The sequence below is a fragment of the Phacochoerus africanus genome, chromosome X (genome assembly GCF_016906955.1).
Source record: "Phacochoerus africanus isolate WHEZ1 chromosome X, ROS_Pafr_v1, whole genome shotgun sequence".
In the NCBI taxonomy this organism is placed as follows: domain Eukaryota; kingdom Metazoa; phylum Chordata; class Mammalia; order Artiodactyla; family Suidae; genus Phacochoerus; species Phacochoerus africanus.
The window spans coordinates 27027897-27048316 of NC_062560.1; the positions used below are offsets into that span (position 1 = coordinate 27027897).

General features: G+C 35.0%; 1 protein-coding gene across 1 annotated transcript in view; it reads left to right on the forward strand.

Moving 5' to 3' along the window:
* IL1RAPL1 (interleukin 1 receptor accessory protein like 1) overlaps nt 1-20420 on the forward strand; it is a 1415748-nt gene that overhangs the window by 349340 nt on the left and 1045988 nt on the right. The gene's annotated exons all lie outside the window — the stretch shown is intronic.

Genomic DNA, 20420 nt, shown 5'->3' on the forward strand with positions numbered 1-20420 from the left:
GAATGTGGATTTATATGCTAGTCAGAACATAGTGCTCTCTCAGGCACTATTTTACAAACAGTAACTGATTTTATACCATAAAAGTGAAGCTTTTAGTTGAAAGTAAACAGTATATTAGTAGTTTTAATAAAATTAAATTTAGCTTTGCTTCTTTGTCTTTTCCTTTTTTTAAAATTAGGAGGTATCATGCCACCACAGACAGGATTAATATGTAATTTGTAGAAATGTTTTAGTTTTTCCCACTTTGCTTTTCACCTCACTATCACTCTATTTAGACATTTAATTCTTTCTCGTATTGTTACCTGTGTTATGCATTTTTTTCTAATTTCTGCTTTTCTTCGACCATTCCTGAATATTACCATTAGAGTTCTTTTTTAAAGTACAGCCTCTTTATAAGGCTCCCTTGTCTAGCATCTGAAACTCTGATGGTTGCCATTCAAGGCTCTCTAAGAGATGGCAACAATTAACCTTTTAGTCACATGTTTTTTATCACTAAATTCATGAAATTTGGAATATAATCCATTTATACAAATTCACACGGTAAAATTTCACTTTGTTTTGATTGACAGAATTCCTCATAAATAGAAGGACAATTTCCATCCCTACCTGCTGAAATAGATATTAGTCCTTCATACACATTTTGTGAAACTTGCCAAGATGGTTTGAGCTTTGAAGAATTTCCTTCATCTAAATCCTAAAGTACTTTGGGTTAACTCTATAAACCCAGGTATAAGCCATGGCTCTACATAGCCCCAGCTATGTACAGAATAACATTTTCAAAAAAGAATATCCAGTGATCTTAAAGTATAATGTGTACATACATATTTATTTTACTAGACTACTTCCTAACATGTAGAAAGTTCCTTCAGAACTCTGTAAGATCTTCCCAAAGTTCCACATTCATGTCAGCCACAAAAACTATTTCTGGCATCCCCTTTTCCCTGTCTTTTTCCTCTTGGCTAACTGATGATACCTCACCTTTATCCTTCATTATATCACATCATGAGATTCTTTATTCTTGCTGGTAGTGGTTATTGGGACTTCTGCCGCTTCCCACTTCCTAGAGAAGTCTAATTCCATTCCTTGTCTTCAATCCATGGGTTTCCCACAGAGAGAAGTTCAAGTAATAGTAATTCTTCTCTCACTCTGATTGATTTTTATTGTGATATCCATGTGAAGACTTTGTATTAAATAACAGTTTCTACTACTGTCTTCTCTATATCATTTTCAGCAAGTATTTTATAAATTGGTAATAGTTCACATTTTATCTACCTTTCAAGATAGAAAAAAATTGAGAGCATGGAGCACTTTTATTGCTCTTAACCTCTAGTAATTCCCCATTATACTTATTTCATGAATGAAAGAAAATATCTCATCTATACTTCATTTAGGTGAATTAACCAAGTAGTGAAGTAATCTTCAGTCACAAACTTGTAATACAAACAGATTGACATTGGCTCCTACCACAAGTCCTCAAAACCTTTATTCTTTTCGCATGGGGTGTTTAAGAAGTTCTAGAGAAAATTCCTTTCCTTTCTTAAACATGCACATTTTTTCCTGTTTCTAAATATACATCACAGTGGCTTAATCAAAGTAATTTTTATATTGTATGATAGATTATGGTATTGAAAGTAGATAAGGCAAAGCTTTATCAAATATCTTAACACTGATATTTATTTCGAGCTACCTAAATGCATATATTCTATGGGTAACATGTAATGTGTTCTTATAATGCATAAATATTTGTATTTTAGAATTACATTGGTTTATAACATTATGTAAGCTTCATGCATACAGCATTATGTTTTTTGTTGTTTGTTCTGTTCTGTCCACACTGCGCAGCAACTTGATGTGGGATCAGCATTATGTTTTTACTTCTGTGTACACTATAGCATGCTCACTACCAAGAATTAGTTACTATCCGGTCACCATATTGTTGATCCCTTTACCCACTTCAGTCAAGTGGTAACTTCTTAAAAGTTAATTGTAATGTCAAATCTAAAATCATGTCAATGAACTCTTCATATTCCACTACAACAAAACCCATCAGTCTGAAAATTACATTTTTATGATTTTTGTTTATATTTAAATCTTTTATGAAGAATGTTAAAATATAAATTAATGACATTAATTGAATTGCGTATGTTGAACCATCCTTGTGAACCTGGGGTGAATCCCACCTGGTTCTGGTGTTCAATCTTTTTGATATGTTGTTGGATTTGGTTGGCTAAAATTTTGTTGAGAATTTTTGCGTCTATATTCATCAAAGATATTGGCCTATAGTTTTCTTTTTTGGTGGTATCTTTGTCTGGTTTTGGAATTAGGGCGATGGTGGCAACATAGAATGTCGTTGGGAGTGTTCCTTCTTCTTCAGCCTTTTGAAAAAGTTTAAGGAGGATGGGAAACAGTTCCTCTTTGTATTTTTGGAAGAATTGGCCTGTGAAGCCATCTGGTCCTGGACTTTTATTTGTAGGGAGTGTTTTTATGACATATTCAATGTCATTTCTAGTGATCGGTCTGTTCAGTTGATCTCTTTCTTCTTGATTCAGTTTTGGCAGGCTGTATAAGTCTCTAGAAAGTTGTCCATTTCTTCCAGATTGTCAAATTTGTTGGCATACAATTGTTCACAGTATTCTCTCATTTTTTTTTTGTATTTCTGCAGTATCCGTTGTAGTTTCTCCTTTTTCATTTCTTATTTTATTTATTTGTGTTCTTTCTCTTCTCTTCTTGGTGAGTCTAGCCAGAGGTTTGTCAATTTTGTTTACCTTTTCAAAGAACCAGCTCTTGGTTTAATTGATTTTTTCTATTGTTTTTTGAATCTCTATTTTATTGATTTCCTCTTTGATTTTTATGATTTCCTTCCTTCTGCTGACTTTAGGTTTTTTTGTTGTTCTTTTTCTAATTCATTTAGGTGGTGGGTAAGTTGTCAATGTCATACATCTTATTAACAAAAGAAAAGTCAAAAACCATACGATCACCTCAATAGATGCAGAAAAAGCATTTGACAAAGTCCAACATCCATTCATGATAAAAAACCCTTACCAAAGTGGGTATAGAGGGAACATACCTTAATATAATCAAAGCCGTTTATGACAAACCCACAGCAAATATAATAATGGGGGAAAACTGAAAGCCTTCCCACTAAAATCTGGAACAAGACAGGGATGCCCACTCTCACCACTGCTATTCAACATAGTATTGAAAGTCCTAGCCACAGCAATCAGACAAACAAAAGAAATAAAAGGCATCCAAATAGGAAGAGAAGAGATTAAAACGTCACTGTGTGCAGATGACATTATACTATACGTATAAAAACCTAAGGACTCAACCCCACAACTAATTGAACTGATTAACAAATTCAGCAAAGTAGCAAGATATAAAATTAACATTCAGAAATCAGTAGCATTTCTGTTACTAACAATGAAACTGTAGAAAAGGAATACAGAAACACAATACCTTTTAAAATTGCACCCCCCAAAATCAAATACCTGAGAATTCACATGAGCAAAGAGGTAAAGGACTTATATGTTGAGAACTCTAAAACATTAATCAAGGAAATTAAAGAAGACATAAAGAAATGGAAAGATAATCCATGTGCCTGGATTGGAAAAATTAATATTGTAAAAATGGCCATCCTACCCAAAGCAATCTACAGTTTTGATGCAATCCCTATCAAATTACCCATGACCTTTTTTCACAGAACTAGAACAAACCATCCAAAAATGTATATGGAACCACAAAAGACCCAGAATTGCCAAAGCAATCCTGAGAAACAAAAACCAAGCAGGAGGCATAATTCTCTCAGATTTAAGGCAATATTACAAAGCCACAGTCATCAAGACAATGTGGTACTTGTACCAAAACAGACATACAGACCGATGGAAGAGAACAGAGAACTCAGAAATAAACCAGACACCTATGGTCAATTAATCTTTGATAAAGGTGGCAAGAACATAAAATGGGAAAAAGACAGTCTTTCCAGCAAGAATTGCTGGGAAACCTGGAGAGCTGCATGTAAATCAATGAAACTAGAACACACCCTCACGCCATGCACAAAAATAAACTCAAAATGGCTGAAAGACTTAAATATAAGACAAGACACCATCAAACTCCTAGAAGAGAACATAGGCAAAACATTCTCTGACATCAACCTTATGAATATTTTCTCAGGTCAGTCTCCCAAAGCAACAGTAATAAAAGCAAAAATAAACCAATGGGACCTAATCAAACTGACAAGCTTTTGCACAGCAAAGGAAACCCAAAAGAAAACAAAAAGGCAATTTACAGATTGGGAGAAAATAGTGTCAAATGATGCAACTGACAAGGGCTTAATCTCTAGAATATACAAGCAACTTACAAAACTCAACAGCAAAAAAGCCAACCACCCAATGGAAAAATGGGTGAAAGACGTGAAGAGACATTTGTCCAAGGAAGATATACAGATGGCCAACAAGCACATGAAACAATGCTCAACATCCCTGATTATTAGAGAAATGCAAATCAAAACTACCATGAGATATCACCTCACCCCAGTCAGAATGGCCATCATTCATAAGTCCACCAATAACAAATGCTAGAGGGGCTGTGGAGAAAAGGGAATCCTCCTGCACTCTTGGTGGGAATGAAAGCTGGTACAACCACTATGGAGACCAGTATGGAGGTACCTTAGAAATCTGTACATAGAACTACCATATGACCCCGCAATCCCACTCTTGGGCATATATCCAGATACAACTGTCCTTAAAAAAGACACATGCACTCACATAATCATGCAATCCCACTCTTGGGTGTATATCCAGACAAAACTTTCCTTAAAAAAGAGACATGCACTCACATGTTCATTGCAGCTCTGTTCACAATAGCCAAGACCTGGAACCAACCCAACTGTCCATCAACAGATGATTGGATTAGGAAGATGTAGTATATATACACAATGGAATACTACTCAGCCATCAAAAAAAGCAAAATAATGCCATTTGCAGCAGCATGGATGGAACTAGAGACTCTCATCCTGAGTGAAGTACGTCTGAAAGAGAAAGACAAATACTATATGATATCATTCATATCTAGTATCTAATATACAGCACAAATGAACCTTTCCACAGAAAAGAAAATCATGGACTTGGAGAATAGACTTATGGTTGACCCAGGGGGAGGGGCCAGGAGTGGGTGGAATTGGGACCTTGGGGTTAACGGATGCAAACTATTGCTTTTGCAATGGACTAACAATGAGATCCTCCCGTGTGGCACTAAGAACTATGTCTCAGTACTTAGAATGCAACACGACAATGGGAGAAAAAATGATGTGTACATGTGTGTGTAACTGGGTCCCCATGCTGTACAGTAGGGGAAAAAGAAATGTAATTATAAATATATGTATAAATTAATGAATAAAAGAATCTGTATGTGTATATATGTGGACACACAACACACACATGCACACACACACCTTTTCTTCCTGTCACAAATTAGACCTATGTTATTTTTCTCTATACAAAGTTCCAATGAAGATGTGGAGTATCATGATTTACTATTTTCTATCTTGCTACCATATTCAAGCATCATCATAATCATCGTCACAACAATGTTAATAATAGCTAGTGTTTATTGTGCTATTATTTTATACCAAACACTAAAAGCTTTATAAATATTAACTCAGTAATCATAAAGCTTATGAAGTGAATTGAGCAGAGGTAAGCTCAAAGCCACACTGTTTTCAGGTGTATGAGACAGAGAAAATAGTATGAAAACTGGTCTGAATTTCCAGATAAAAACGTCCAGACTTCTTTCTTAGAGCAGTGTATGTAGCACTTTGTTTCAAGCCTGGAACTACTGCTATTTATTGCAGCCCTAGTTCTCACAGTGGGTGCATATTTGAACTTCAAATATTGGAGTCAATCTGTGTCACTGAGTAAAGAATGTGGGTGGAAATCTGACAGGATAGCTTTATAATTGGCACAATACAGTAGTCATTACTATATTTGTAATGTTACAAATGAGTAAAAAATTAAATATCTGCATAAAGAGATTAGTTTTTAGATTTATGTGTTCTTTGATAAGTCATAGCCCTTACCTGCAGTTTCCTTGTTTATATAATGAGGGTATTTGTTAGGTATAAAAGATCTCTAGAGCTCTACAATGTCTGCAAATGTGTGATTACTTTTCATTAACATTTTATCACCAAACCTAATTCTCTAAAAGGCTGACAATAATAACCCAGTGTGGTATTCTGTTGCATTAACTCCACAAGACCTATACAGCAAAAAAGGAAAATAGTAAATATTAATATAGTATAGTATATTATCACATGTTAATATAGCATGCATTTATAAGCATATATTATCTACAATAGAAAAATAGCTAATATTTTCCATAATAAATATTTCAACATGTATGCATACATCCAAATCAAACTTAATATTTACCATTTAAATATAAGCATGTGTTATAACTTAGGGTATTTAAATTGTTTCTAAGAAATGCAGAAAGTTAAGTTAGAGTTGTTTAAAGTAAAATTTGGAAAGAGAATGGAAAATGGCAAAGTTCAGAGACTGAAATGAACAAGTTATTTCTTCCTTGTTGCAAACATCATGGTTAATTCTGAAAATAGCCTTGATGATAATTTGAGGACCGTTAAGTATGATGTTAGCTACTGATTTTTTGTAGATGTTCTTTATCATATTGAGGAAGTCCTTTCCTATTCCAAATATGCTAAAACCTCTTTATCATGAAACTGTGTTGGATTTTGTCAAATGCTTTTCTTTTTTTTTTTTTTTTTTTGGTATCAACTGATATGGTCATATGGTTTTTCTTCTTTGGCCTTTTGATGTGATGGACGATATTGATTTTCAAATGTTGAACCAGTATTGCATATCTAGAATAAATTCCACTTGTTTGTTTTATATTATTCTCTTTATGTTTTGTTGTATTTGATTTTCCAGTAGTTCATTGAAGATTTGGAGAATACACACACACACACACACATATATATATATATATATATATATATATATATAAAACGAGAGATATTGATGTATAGATTTATTTGTTGTAATGTCTGTCTGGTTTTACTATTAGGTTACCATTGGCCTCAGAGAAGAAGTTAAGAAGTGTGCCCTTTGCTTCAATTTTCTTATATAGATTGGTGAATTGATATCATTTTTTCCTTAAGTGTTTGTTAGAATTCAATGATGAAACATCAGGATCTTGTGCTTTGGTTGTTGGAAGGTTATTATTAATTCATTCAGTTTTCAGTAGGTATAGACCAATTCAGACTTTCTGTTTATCCTTGTTTGAGTTTTGGTAGTTTATGTCTTTCAAGGAATTGGTCCACTTCATGTAATTTATCAGATTTGAGGGCATATAATTTTGTATTATATCCCTTTATTAACATTCCTTATCTGTGTTTATGAACCTGTTTCTTTCTTCTTTTTTTTTTTTTTCTTTGTATGACTGCACCTGTGGCATGTGGAAGTTTCCAGGCTAGGAGTGGAATCAGAGCTGTAGCTGCTGGCCTACGCCACAGCCACAGCAATACCAAATCTGATCCACACCTTCTGGTAATGCTGAATCCTTAACACACTCAGCGAGGCCAGGGATCGAACCCACATCATCATGGACAGTATGTCAGGTTTTTTATTTTCTTTTTTGTCTTTTTAGGGCCACACCCATGGCATATGGAAGTTCCCAGGCTAGGGGTCAAATTGGAGGTATAGCTGCTGGCCTATGCCACAGCCTTAGCAAGGCAGAATCTGAGCTGTGTTTGCAACTTACACCACAGCTCACAGCAACACCAGATCCTTAACCCACTGAGCAATGCCGAGGATCGAACCTGCGTCCTCCTGGATACTAGTCAGGGTCATTAACTGCTGAGCCTCAACTTGAAACCCTATTTCTATTTTCTTTTCTTTTTTGTTTGTTTTGCTTTTTGGGCCACACCCATGGTATATGGAGGTTCCCAGTCTAGGGTTCGAATTGGAGCTGCAGCTGCCAGCCTATGCCACAGCAATGCCAGATCTGGGCCGCGTCTGTGACCTACACTGCAGCTCACGGCAGCAGCACCAGATCACCAATCCACGGAGTGAGGCCAAGGTTGGAACCCGCATCTTCATGGATCCTAGTCAGTTTCATTTCTGCTGTGCCAAAACAGGAACTCCCCTCTTTCATTTTTTATTCTGGTGATTTGTGTTTTTAGTTAGTCGGTCGCTTTTTTTTTTTTTTTTTTGGTTAAACTGGCTAGTAGTTTATCAATTTTATTGATATTTTCAAAGAAGTAGCTTTTTTTTTTTTGTCTTTTTTTGCTATTTCTTTGGGCCACTCCCGCAGCATATGGAGGTTCCCAGGCTAGGGGTCGAATCGGAGCTGTAGCCACCGGCCTACGCCAGAGCCACAGCAACGCGGGATCCGAGCCGTGTCTGCAACCTACACCACAGCTCACGGCAACGCCGGATCCTTAACCCACTGAGCAAGGGCAGGGACCGAACCTGCAACCTCATGGTTCCTAGTCGGATTCGTTAACCACTGCGCCACGACGGGAACTCCAGAAGTAGCTTTTAGTGTTGATTTTTTTTTTCTATTTTCCTTCTTTCAGTTTCATTGATTTCTGCTCTAAATTTTATCATTTGTTTTGTTCTGCTTGCTTTTAGTGTAAATTACTCTTTTTTTCCTCCATTTTCCTACGATAGAAGCTTATGTTATGGGGTTTTAGGTCGTCTTCTAATATGTGTACCTAGTAGTATAAATTTACTTCTAAGCACTGCTTTTTCTGTATCTCATAAATTTTGATAAATTCTCTTCTCATTTAGTTCAAAATGTTTTCAAAAATTTCTCTTTGACTCATGATTTATTTAGATGTGTATTGTTTGCCAAATATTTGGGTATTTTCAAACTATCTTTCTGTTACTGGTTTGTAGTTTAATTCCATTGTGCTGCAGTGAACATAGGGTACATGTATCTTTTTCAATGAAAACTTTGTCTTTGGTCTCAAACCATACTTCATATGATTTCTGTTCTTTCAAATTTGTTAAGGTGTTTTTATGGCTCAGAATGTGGTCTATTATTGGTGAATGTGCCATGAGAGGTTGAGAAGAATGTATGTTATGCTTTTGTTTGATGTAGTACAATGTTATGTCAGATAATTTATTATAATTGATAGTGCCGATTAAGTCATCTATATCCCTACTGATTTCCTGCCTGCTTGATCTGTTAATTATTGAAATGAAATCTTTTTAAAAAATGGATTTGTCTATTTATCTTCTCAGTTCTGTCAGTTTTTATGTCACACATTTTGACATTCTTTTGTTCCATACATACACATTTAGGATTTACTCTTTTATATTACCTGATGTCCTCCTTTATACCTGTTGATTTTCTATTTTGAAGTCTACTTTGTCTGAAATTAATATAGCTATTCCAGATTTTAAAAAATTATGCTAACATGGCACATCATTCTCTATTCCTTTACTTTTAACCTATCTAAGTATTTATATTTAAAGTGGGTTTTTATATAAATATATGGTTGGGTCTCTTTTGATCTGTTATGATAGTCTCTGTCTTCTAATTGGTGCTTTTAGACCATTCACATTTAAAGTAGTTACTGATATGGTTCAATTGATATCTATCATGTGGTAATTATTTTCCATTTATTGTATTATTTTTCCTTTGAGGAGTAGAGATGAAAGTCCCTAGGGTTATGGCTCCACTCCTTGGAATATAAATTAATGGCTCCCGGGGAAATGCATGTAGATCACTCTAGAATCTTCTTATTTGAACTTCTAATTTTCCTTTCTCAGAAAGACCTATCCATGCAGAAGCATGAAAATACTTAAATAGCATTAATTTCTGACAGTTTTTACCCATTCTTTTCTAGTTCTGGAATCTTTAAACTTATAGGGTTTTATTTAACCTCCCTTTTTGCCATTTCTGAATATTTTTAATATTTTAATCATTGAATTTAAGTTGATTTTTACTTAATTCAAAAGTTTAATCCAGGGACCTACTCAAACTTACAAGTTTCTGCACAGCAAAGGAAACCCTAAACAACACAAAAAGACAACCCACAGAATGGGAGAAAATCTTTGCAAATGAATCGACTGACAAGGGATTAATCTTCAGAATTTATAAACAACTTCTGCAGCTCCATACCAAAAAAACAAACAACCCCATCAAAAAATGGGCAGAAGATCTAAACAGACAGTTCTCCAAAAAAGACATACAGATGGCCGAGAAACACATGAAAAGATGTTCAGCATCACTCATTATTAGAAAAATGCAAATCAAAACCACGATGAGGTACCACCTTACACCAGCCAGAATGGCCATCATCAAAATGTCTACAAACAATAAGTGCTGGAGAGGGGGTGGAGATAAAGGAACCCTAGTACACTGTTGGTGGGATGGTCAATTGCTGCAACCACTGTGGAAAGCAGTATGGAGATTCCTCAGAAAACTAAACGTAGAACTACCATTTGATCCAGCAATCCCACTCCTGGGCATCTATCCAGAGAAAACCACGACTCACAAAGACACATGTACTCCAATGTTCATTGCGGCACTATTTACAATAGCCAAAACATGGAAACAACCTAAATGTCCATCGACAGAGGAGTGGATCCAGAAGAGGTGGTACATATACACAATGGAATGTTACTCAGCCATTAAAAGGATTGAAATACCAGCATTGTTAGCAACCTGGATGGACCTAGAAGCTATCATGCTAAGTGAAGTCAGCCATACGATGAGACACCAACATCAAATGCTTTCACTGACATGTGGAATGTGAAAAAAGGACACAATGAACTTCTTTGCAGAACAGATGCTGACTCACAGACATTGAAAAACTTATGGTCTCCAGAGGAGACAGTTTGGGGGGTGGGGGCATGTGCTTGGGCTGTGGGATGGAAATCCTGTGAAATCAGATTGTTATGATCATTATACAAAAAAAAAAAAAAAGTTTAATCCAACCTTTAAGGAAGATGGTGAATTTCTGAAAAACTTTGTTACCTAGTAATATTTGTTTGAAATGATTAATGATTTTTTTAACCTACAGCTTATACTTCATAAAATACAGTCATTCATATTTAGAGTTTAAAGCATTTTCCCAGAACAATGTGATGAATATCAGTACCAGCTTTTTGTTTTTAGGGAAGTTTTCTCTACTTATAATACACAGTGGTTCACTTCCCTTCAAAAGTTCATGTCCTCACAAAAAGCCCTCAAATTCTTTTCCACCAAATATGTAACAGAATTTTGCTTTTGAAATCTCAAAATAAAAGTATGAATTTTTTGAAACCTGTATCAACTCTTCCTGGATCTATTCTGTGTAACTGTATTTTACAGTTTTTCTTTACTATTGTGACTATCTGAGAATTTTGAGAATTGTACTTTAGCCAGGTTAATATCATCAATTCTACTGACTTTCAGCTGACTCTGCATTAACCGCATTAAAAGAAATGTTCTTATTTAAAACAAACAAATAAATATCCCTGAATACCTCTTCACTATATGAAGTCTGAGAATGTGTGGGTCAGACAGTCATCATTTCTTTGTTTCTTTTTTTTTTCTTTTCTTTTTTTTTTTTTTTTTTAAAGGGCTGGAGAGTGCCCGCGGATCTGGAACCACTCTCCAAAGAGTGGTTTTGACAATGGACTGTTGAAGGAACTGCTGAGCTAAGGCCGGCCCCCCATTTAGAAAGACAATTTAGAATGTTGCTCTTTGAGCATAATTCTCTTGGCTCTCTGACCTGAAAAGAAGCTTTGTTCTTCAAAACTCCAAATCACCTCCTTCTTCTTTTGATCTCAGAATCACTGACACCTTTTGCTTTTCTCAACCCAGTCTGAACATATATACCTTAGGGTTGTTGTTATGATTTCAACCAGAAAAGTCTATTTGATGTTAGTAATATATAGAATCTTAGGATCTGTTTCACTTCTGTTATTTTATAGGCCAATAAATATTTATTAAATTCTTACGGCATATATAGAGAAAAGAGTAGTGATATTTATATACTAAAGCTTTGCGTACTGTGTAACAGTAGCAGGAGAGGAAAGAGTTTGAAAAGGGCAGAAATAATCAACACTTCTAAGTTCACTATTTTCATAAAAAAGAAGAAATGATTTTCATTTAAAAAGCAAAAATAATTATAAAAGTTTTTGGAATGAGTCTTACTGTACTACACTTCTCTTTGTAAAACTGCCTGATCCTGGAAATTCTTAGATGAGTAATGTAGATAGTGGTTGCTCCTTAAGTGTGCTTGTGTGTAACCCTAATTCATCACTGTCCAATGGTTAATAGATTTAGTGTGGCTACATTGAAAAAACACATGCACTCTTTTAAAAAAAAACATAATCTGTCTTGTTTTTGTCATGCTGACAATGGGAAATAGAGTTTTATTTTGATAAAGGTTGCAGGATTTATTGAGAAAAGGTATCTGATGATACTAAAAAAATCTTCCTCAAAGCAATTTCAGATGGTATCAGAGTGAGTTACTGATGCTCAATCTCATGACACAGTCATACACCAACAATTTCCTAAAGGTGGTGCAGAATACTAATGGGTGACTATTTTTTTTTGGTAAAGAAGATGCAAATATATTGATTTGAATGAATGTTATACTAAAACCAGATGATAAATATTTGAAATGAAGTAGAAGTTCCTTAGCAGAAGAATTCCATGAATCATTATCATTTCCACTATAGAACAAGTTCATTTTTTAGTTTAGTACAGTAGCACATATTATCAACTCCAGTAATCTTTTGCTTGTGTGGCCAAAAGGCATTTTTTTAGGAAAGTATTTCACTTCATAAATAAAGTACATTCTTCTGGAAATAATTAGGTCACATGGAAGTGCCTTCAGTATGGTTAATAATCCAGGTGAAAAGAAAATAGGCACAGATTTGGGGAGCAGAAAAATACAGATTTTGCATATATCAATATGCAAAATTACATATTGAAGCATAGGGATCGAAGTATAGGGTTTGAAGTACAGAATTTGTGGGCCCCACATGCTGTACCCTTTTCTGCCAGAATTCCTCTTCCTTCCAAATCTCCCCTCTATTTTACTCATCTTTAAATTTTAGTTCAAATACTGCTTTCACAGGGAAGCATTCCCAGACACTCAGATAAGGTCAGAGCCTAAACTCTATTTACTTCTACCTAGTACTTATCACATATAGAATTGAAGAGTAATTGTTGAATGCTTTTAATTATCACTAGAAAGAAAGATTTCCATGGGTATGCACCATGAGTACATTGCTCACAGTTGTATTTCTCTGGTTAAGAGCAGTACTTGGAACGTAGTGTCCACACAATAAATATTTGTTTGGATAACAAGTTCTTGAGGAGATGAAAAACAAGACTAGAAAGTGTTTGGATTCAAAGTATCATGGACTTAAAATATTTTTGTTTTTGTTTTCTCACAAAGAATTTGTAGCTTTAGATTGCCCGAAGGAAAGCAGAACTCATGCCAGATTGTGTGTGTAAAAATCTTTGAGGGTAGCAACACTGAAGGGAAGTAACCTATCAGAGTATTTATGGCATTTCACTTTGAAGATGATATGGCATCCATAGTACAGGAGATGGTGGCCTTTGAAGTGGATTCATGATATTTTCCAAGGAAGAATTGTTAGCACTTTGCCTTTGATTCAGTTTGGGGAGTGTATCATTCAAGAAAATTTCAAGGTCAAGCCATGGGATAGGATGAATGGTAATGACATTACTCATTACCATTACCAGAAAAGTCAAGTCAAGAGAAAGAGCATATTTAGAGAGGAATAATAACAGCAGTAAAGATAATGAGTTTTCCCTTAATGAGAATTTGCTTTTTGTTTTCCACTGTGGTAGACACTGTATATGTTCTTTCTAATCTGTGCCATTATTCAGTATTACTCTCATTTTAACCATTTTGGAAGGTAAGGTTCTCAGAGGTTAAGACATCTGCCTAAAGCCATACAGTTTTATGCTGGCTCTATTATGCCATATTAGAATAAGATGCTAAGATAGACAGATGATAGAAGAAATTTATATACACATGTAGTCATAAATCAGTATGTGCATATATAATTATATGTGTTCATATGTGTGTTATATATATATGAAGCTAAAACAAAACAAACTTATATAGATATTCAGCAAGTGGTTGGAATTTTGAGACAAGGTTCTAGAGTGATTTTGAAATTTGAAATAGACTATTGATTCCCATATTAAATTCTTATGTATGACTGAATGTGTATAAAAACTTAGCTTGCTAAATTTTAATTTTATTAGGTTAATAATAGCCATAGAAAACATGTGAAGAGAATTACAAGCCCAAACTTCTTGTTTAATTAAGGTTGAAAAAATAAGAATCTTTAGTAAAAGGTTAGTGTTGTATTATTATTCAGAATGTTTCCATGAAAAAGGTCTTTTGTTTATTATATTTGCTTTATAGTAAAAGTAAACTTCTCATTTTATTTACATTTTATGCATTTCATCAGATTATTTTTGTGGTAACACATAACTTAAAGCTTTTAAAAATAGCTGTTTACGAGATGCCAGTTCTGATACCGTAGGTTTCTTTCTCTTTTAATGGGAGGCCCTAATGAGCGATGTAATGATCTGGGAAGATGAGAAAAGGGACTTAATAATTGAAAATTGACTGTAAGACTAATTCTGTAGGAGTATATTAAAATTACAAATCATTAAATACTTTGGAGGTGATTATTTTGTTAGAATGGAGAAAATGAAAGTACCAGAAGGAAACATGGGCAGTGATTTTGTCTATCTTTATAAATTCTAGGTCTGTAGCTCTAGAGTATTGGCTCTCACCAGTCTACACTGTATATTTCCAATTTTGAATTACACATATAATTTTATATTATACTTCATAGTCTCATGCTTAATAGTGTGTTGCCTTTGAAAGATGTTTCAGTTTCATTATAAGCACAGATTATCTCTTTAAATTGACATGAAGCCTCTCCTTTAGGAGACGCATACATTTTCTACAAATATTTTTATCTATGTAATGCCTAATGATAAGCTGAATACAGAATAAAAATTAATTCTTAGGAAGTTTGTTAAGGACAGCTAATCTAGTCTCGTAGAAAGATGGGGATATTTGTTCCTATTTAACAACTTGGGGGAAAATCTAATGAAATGGAAAAATCTAGGTGAAGTTCTAGTTAATGTGTGTGATTTCAGTTTTCTCACCTGTACAACAGTGATACAGACAATTCACCAGTTGTGTGTTAAGGGAATGTGAATTTTAGATACTTTTGTAAGCATTTAGTAAGTTGTTGCTATTATTTTCTTCATACTATCACATGATATATACTAAAGAGAACTTAGCTAATACTACTTTGTATTTTTATACCAGAAAACTTCAGAAGAGAAAAATAAATAGGAGGGTAATTTGAATAAGATACTTCTCAGTGATCAGGCTGTTAAAAAATTGGAGTTTTTACATTTTTTATACACTGAATGAAGACTTAGGAAACTCAGTGGGCTGACAGCAAATACCTATGCACTGTGCTGGGTACACAAAGTGATATAAACATGGCCTTTACACTCATAGAGTTTCACAAAAAAGAAAATACAACACATGGCAGGAAATGTAGTAGAGTTCTTTAGGACTGTGCCTTACAGCTGTACATCTGAAACTTTAATTTGTGTGGGAAACATCTGGGGAGCTTGTTATGGTGATTATGATTCAGTCAACTTGTGGTGAGGATTGAGCTGTCTGTCTTTCAACCAGATTATCAGATATTTCCCATGCAGCTGATCAGCAGATGATGCTTGGAATAGCAAGGCTTTGAAGCCCAGATGGTGCATTAGTTAGGTGAGTTTTATGGACCCGCAAGGGATTTTAAAGATCAGTCTTATATGATACTCAGAGCCAGTTGCCTATATTTATAATTTGTGGTGTTCTGTATTTTAAGCTATCATTTATATTTCAGGGATCTTTTATTAATTTTGCTTTATATCTGGAATAATATTTCTTTAAATGGTTCTTAAGGTCTACCAGCTATGTTCACAATCATTGTTTGAAATCACAAATATTAAGCAATAGAGTTTAGGGTTTATTTGCTTATTTTTCCTACTGAAAAACTTCTTTTCCTTGCATCTTTTCTGATAAACACCACTATTTTTTCCACTGTGGAATGATAGTATTTCAATGTTGAGGTCGAGGCCAAGATCATAACCTCATCAGAATGTATTCTAACTTGAATAAGGCTGTCTTCATTGCCTGAGGGCGGATGCATTATTAGTGATATGTGCTTTGTTTCTTGATACAAAAAAAGGATGTAAAAGCTGTGTTTCTACTATATTTTTTAATTTTATTTTTTAATTGATTTATTTTTATTACTCAGTGAATTTATTACATTTATGGTTGTACAATGATCATCACAATCCAATTTTATAGGATTTCCATCCCACAGCCCAAGCACATGCCCCCACCCCCTGAGCTGTCTCCTTTGGAAGCCATAAGTTTTTCAAAGTCTGTGAGTCAGCGTCTGTTCTGCAAAGAAGTTCATTGTGTCTTTTTTCACATTCCACATGTCAGTGAAAGCATTTGATGTTGGTGTCTCATTGTCTGACTGACTTCACTTAGCATGATAATTTCTAGGTCCATCCAGGTTGCTAACAATGCTGGTATTTCAATCCTTTTAATGGCTGAGTAACATTCCATTGTGTATATGTACCACCTCTTCTGGATCCACTCCTCTGTCGATGGACATTTAGGTTGTTTCCATGTTTTGGCTATTGTAAATAGTGCCGCAATGAACATTGGAGTACATGTGTCTTTGTGAGTCGTGGTTTTCTCTGGATAGATGCCCAGGAGTGGGATTGCTGGATCAAATGGTAGTTCTACGTTTAGTTTTCTGAGGAATCTCCATACTGCTTTCCACAGTGGTTGCAGCAATTGACCATCCCACCAACAGTGTACTAGGGTTCATTTATCTCCACCCCCTCTCCAGCACTTATTGTTTGTAGACGTTTTGCTGATGGCCATTCAGGCTGGTATAGGGGGTACTCATAGTGGTTTTTATTTGCATTTCTCTAACGATGAGTGATGTTGAACATCCTTTCATGTGTTTTTTGGCCATCTGTATGTCTTTTTTGGAGAACTGTCTGTTTAGATCTTCTGCCCATTTTTTGATGGGGTTGTTTTTTTTTTTTATTTTTTCGGTATTGAGAGGTAGGAGGTGTTAATAAATTTTGCAGATTAATCCCTTGTCAGTCAATTCATTTGCAAATATTTTCTCCCATTCTGTGGGTTGTCTTTTCTTTTTGTTTAGGGTTTCCTTTGCTGTGCAGAAACTTTTAAGTTTAATTAAGTCCCATATGTTTATTTTTGTTTTCACTGTCCCTCCTCTAAGAGGTGGATCTGAGAAGATGTTGCTGTGGTTTATGTCAGAGAGTGTTCGGCCTCTGTTTTCCTCTGAGAGGTTTATAGTGTCTGGTCTTATGTCTAGGTCTTTAATCCATTTTGAGTTTATTTTTGTGTATGGTGTTAGGGAGTGTTGTAATTTCATTCTTTTCCATGGGGCTGTCCAGTTTTCCCAGCACCACTTATTGCACAGGCTGTCTTTTCTCCAGTGTATACTCTTGCCTCCTTTGTCATAGACGAGTTGGCTGTAAGTGTGTGGGTTGAATTCTGGGCTTTCTCTCCTGTTCCACTGATGTATATGTCTGTCTTTGTGCCAGTACCATATGGTTTTGATGACTGTTGCTTTGTAGTATAGTCTGAAGTCTGGGAGCCTGATGCCTCCATCTCCATTTTTCTTTTTCAGGATGTCTTTGGCTATTTTGGGTCTTTTGTGCTTCCAAACAAACTTTAAAATATTTTGTTCAAGTGAAAAATGTCTGTGAAAACTGTCCTTGGTAATTTGATAGGGATTGCATTGAATCTGAAGATTGCCTTGGGTAGTATAGTTGTTTTGATAATATTGACTCTTCCAGTCCAAGGGCATGGTGTGTCTTTCCATCTATTTGTGTCATCTTTGATTTCTTTCATCAGTGTCTTATAGTTTTCAGAGTACAGGTCTTTTGTCTCTTTAGGTAGGTTAACTCCTAGGTATTTTTATTCTCTTGGATGCGATGGTAAATGGGATTGCTTCCCTAATTTCTCTTTCTGATCTCTCACTGTCAGTATATAGAAATGCTGTTGATTTCCGTGTATTAATTTTGTATCCTGCGACTTTTCTGAATTCAAGGATGAGCTCTAATGGTTTTCTGGTAGAGTCTTTAGGATTCTCTGGGTGTAGTATCATGTCATCTGCAAGTCGTGATAGTTTTACTTCTTCCTTTCCAATTTGGATTCCTCATATTTCTTTTACTGCTCTGCTGTGGCTAGGACTTCCAGAACTATGTTGAAGAGTAGTGGCGAGAGCGGACAACCTTGTCTTGTTCCTGATCTCAGTGGGAATTCTTTCAGCTTTTCACCATTGAGAATGATGTTCACTGTGGGTTTGTCATATACGGCCTTGATTATGTTGAGGTAGCTTCCCGTTATGCCCACTTTCTGAAGGGTTTTTCTCAGAAATGGGTGTTGGATTTTGTCAAAGGCTTTTTCTGTGTCTATTGAGAGGATCATATGATTTATACTCTTCAATTTGTTAATGTGGGGTATCACACTGATTGATTTGCGGATATTGAAGAACTCTTGCATCCCTGGGATAAATCCCACTTGATCATGATGTACAATCCTTTTAATGTATTGTTGATTTTGGTTTGCTAGTATTCTGTTGAGGATTCTACTATATTTTTAAAATTAAATCTCCTTTATATGGACCAACTTTCTTTAATGGTATTGTGGCAAAGAAACATATTAACACAACTCATGTACCATCTTAAATGTTTTTTCACGTGCAAATACTATTTTTGGAAATTACCTTTTGCTTTATTTTGAAGTCAAATTAAATTCTTCATTTGTAATATGATACATGATTTGTAATAATCCGCTGTCAACAGTATTTTAGGTTTTTGATTTTTAGTTCAATGTAGACCTAGTGCCTAAATGAAATTTATTAAGGCCAAGTAACTCTTTGATTTTGATTGCAATAATTGTGGGCTGTATTAATGGTTTAAGAACAGTGATTCTAAGTAGGGATGAAAAAGAGGCCTAACAAAGTTATCTGTGGAGATTTATGAAAGGTTAAGAGAACACTTGTCATGCACCCCTTCACTAGCCCGCATTTTAGATACACTGTACCTGGGTTGGAAATCTCTGCCTATGTTTTTCGAGATATTTATGTGATAATAGTTTCTGAGTTAAATGTTGGTTTCTTTTAATTGTACTAGCATATGCACAATCTAAAATTGACCTTTTTTATTATTTTAATTGTACAGTTCTATGACATTAAGTACACTCATAGCGTGAAACCATCACAACCATCCATCTCTGCTAATTCTTTTTTAAGATACATTTTTTCGCTTAGATTTTTCTTTTATAGAGTTTCTTACTCACATTCAATTAAATGTATACATATTTTATATTTATGAGATCACTTTTTAAATGGCAAAGTTGAGTTCCATCTGTCTGAGGCCACTGAAAAAAATTGACTTTCAAAAATATGATTCCTGTTTTGCTGTTGTTGTTCCTTGTGACTTCCTCTTTATAGGAATATTTTCTTTAAACATATTGACAGTCAACTTGACAAGCTGTCACTTCTGGCAAATGCCACTTTTTCCATGAGTAATTTCCTTTTCTCAGCAAACAGTCAGTGTATCTCCTTTTAACACTGATAATGTAATATACTTTGATAAGTCTCACCAAAAAAATAATACTTAAGCAAAAATTAGAAGATCAAAGGTTTTTACTCAGAAAAGAACAGTCTTTTTTCTTCATAAGGACAGTGGCCAAGCCAATTAAATAAATTGAATTTTAAATAAAATGAATAAATTCTTGTCTGAAATGGATGCTACCAATAAAATTGTGGGAAATTTGCAGTAACAGGCTCAATACCCCCAGGCAAGTTAATCATTTCAAGATTTTACTGAGCAAGGAAATTAAAGTATCCATTTCTCTACTGGAGCAACTCTTTCAATTAGTTGAGGGCCTGGTCACACTTTCTCCTCCCACTATAAATTCATATAGGCCCTGGTAAAGACGAGTACAAGATGCTTTGAAAGTAATAACATGGGTATTTAACCTTTTTTCAAGGTCTCCAGGGAGTTGTTTATCAAGGAACAAGCAAACTCCCCTGAATTTTAGAACAGAGACTTGATAATAAATAGATGCTTGCTAAGTAAAGACTTAGGGTGAAGCATTCCTGGTAGAGGGGAAGCCTGATCAAAAGCCCTGAATCAAGGAAGACAACAGAAGGGAAGTTACTGCTAGGGCTGAAGGCTAGCTCAGGAAGGAGGGTTTGGTCTGTGCATAGGTTGTGGATGGTGTGAAACCTTGGAAAATTTATTGGCTCTCTTAGTGCAGTGGGAAGCCC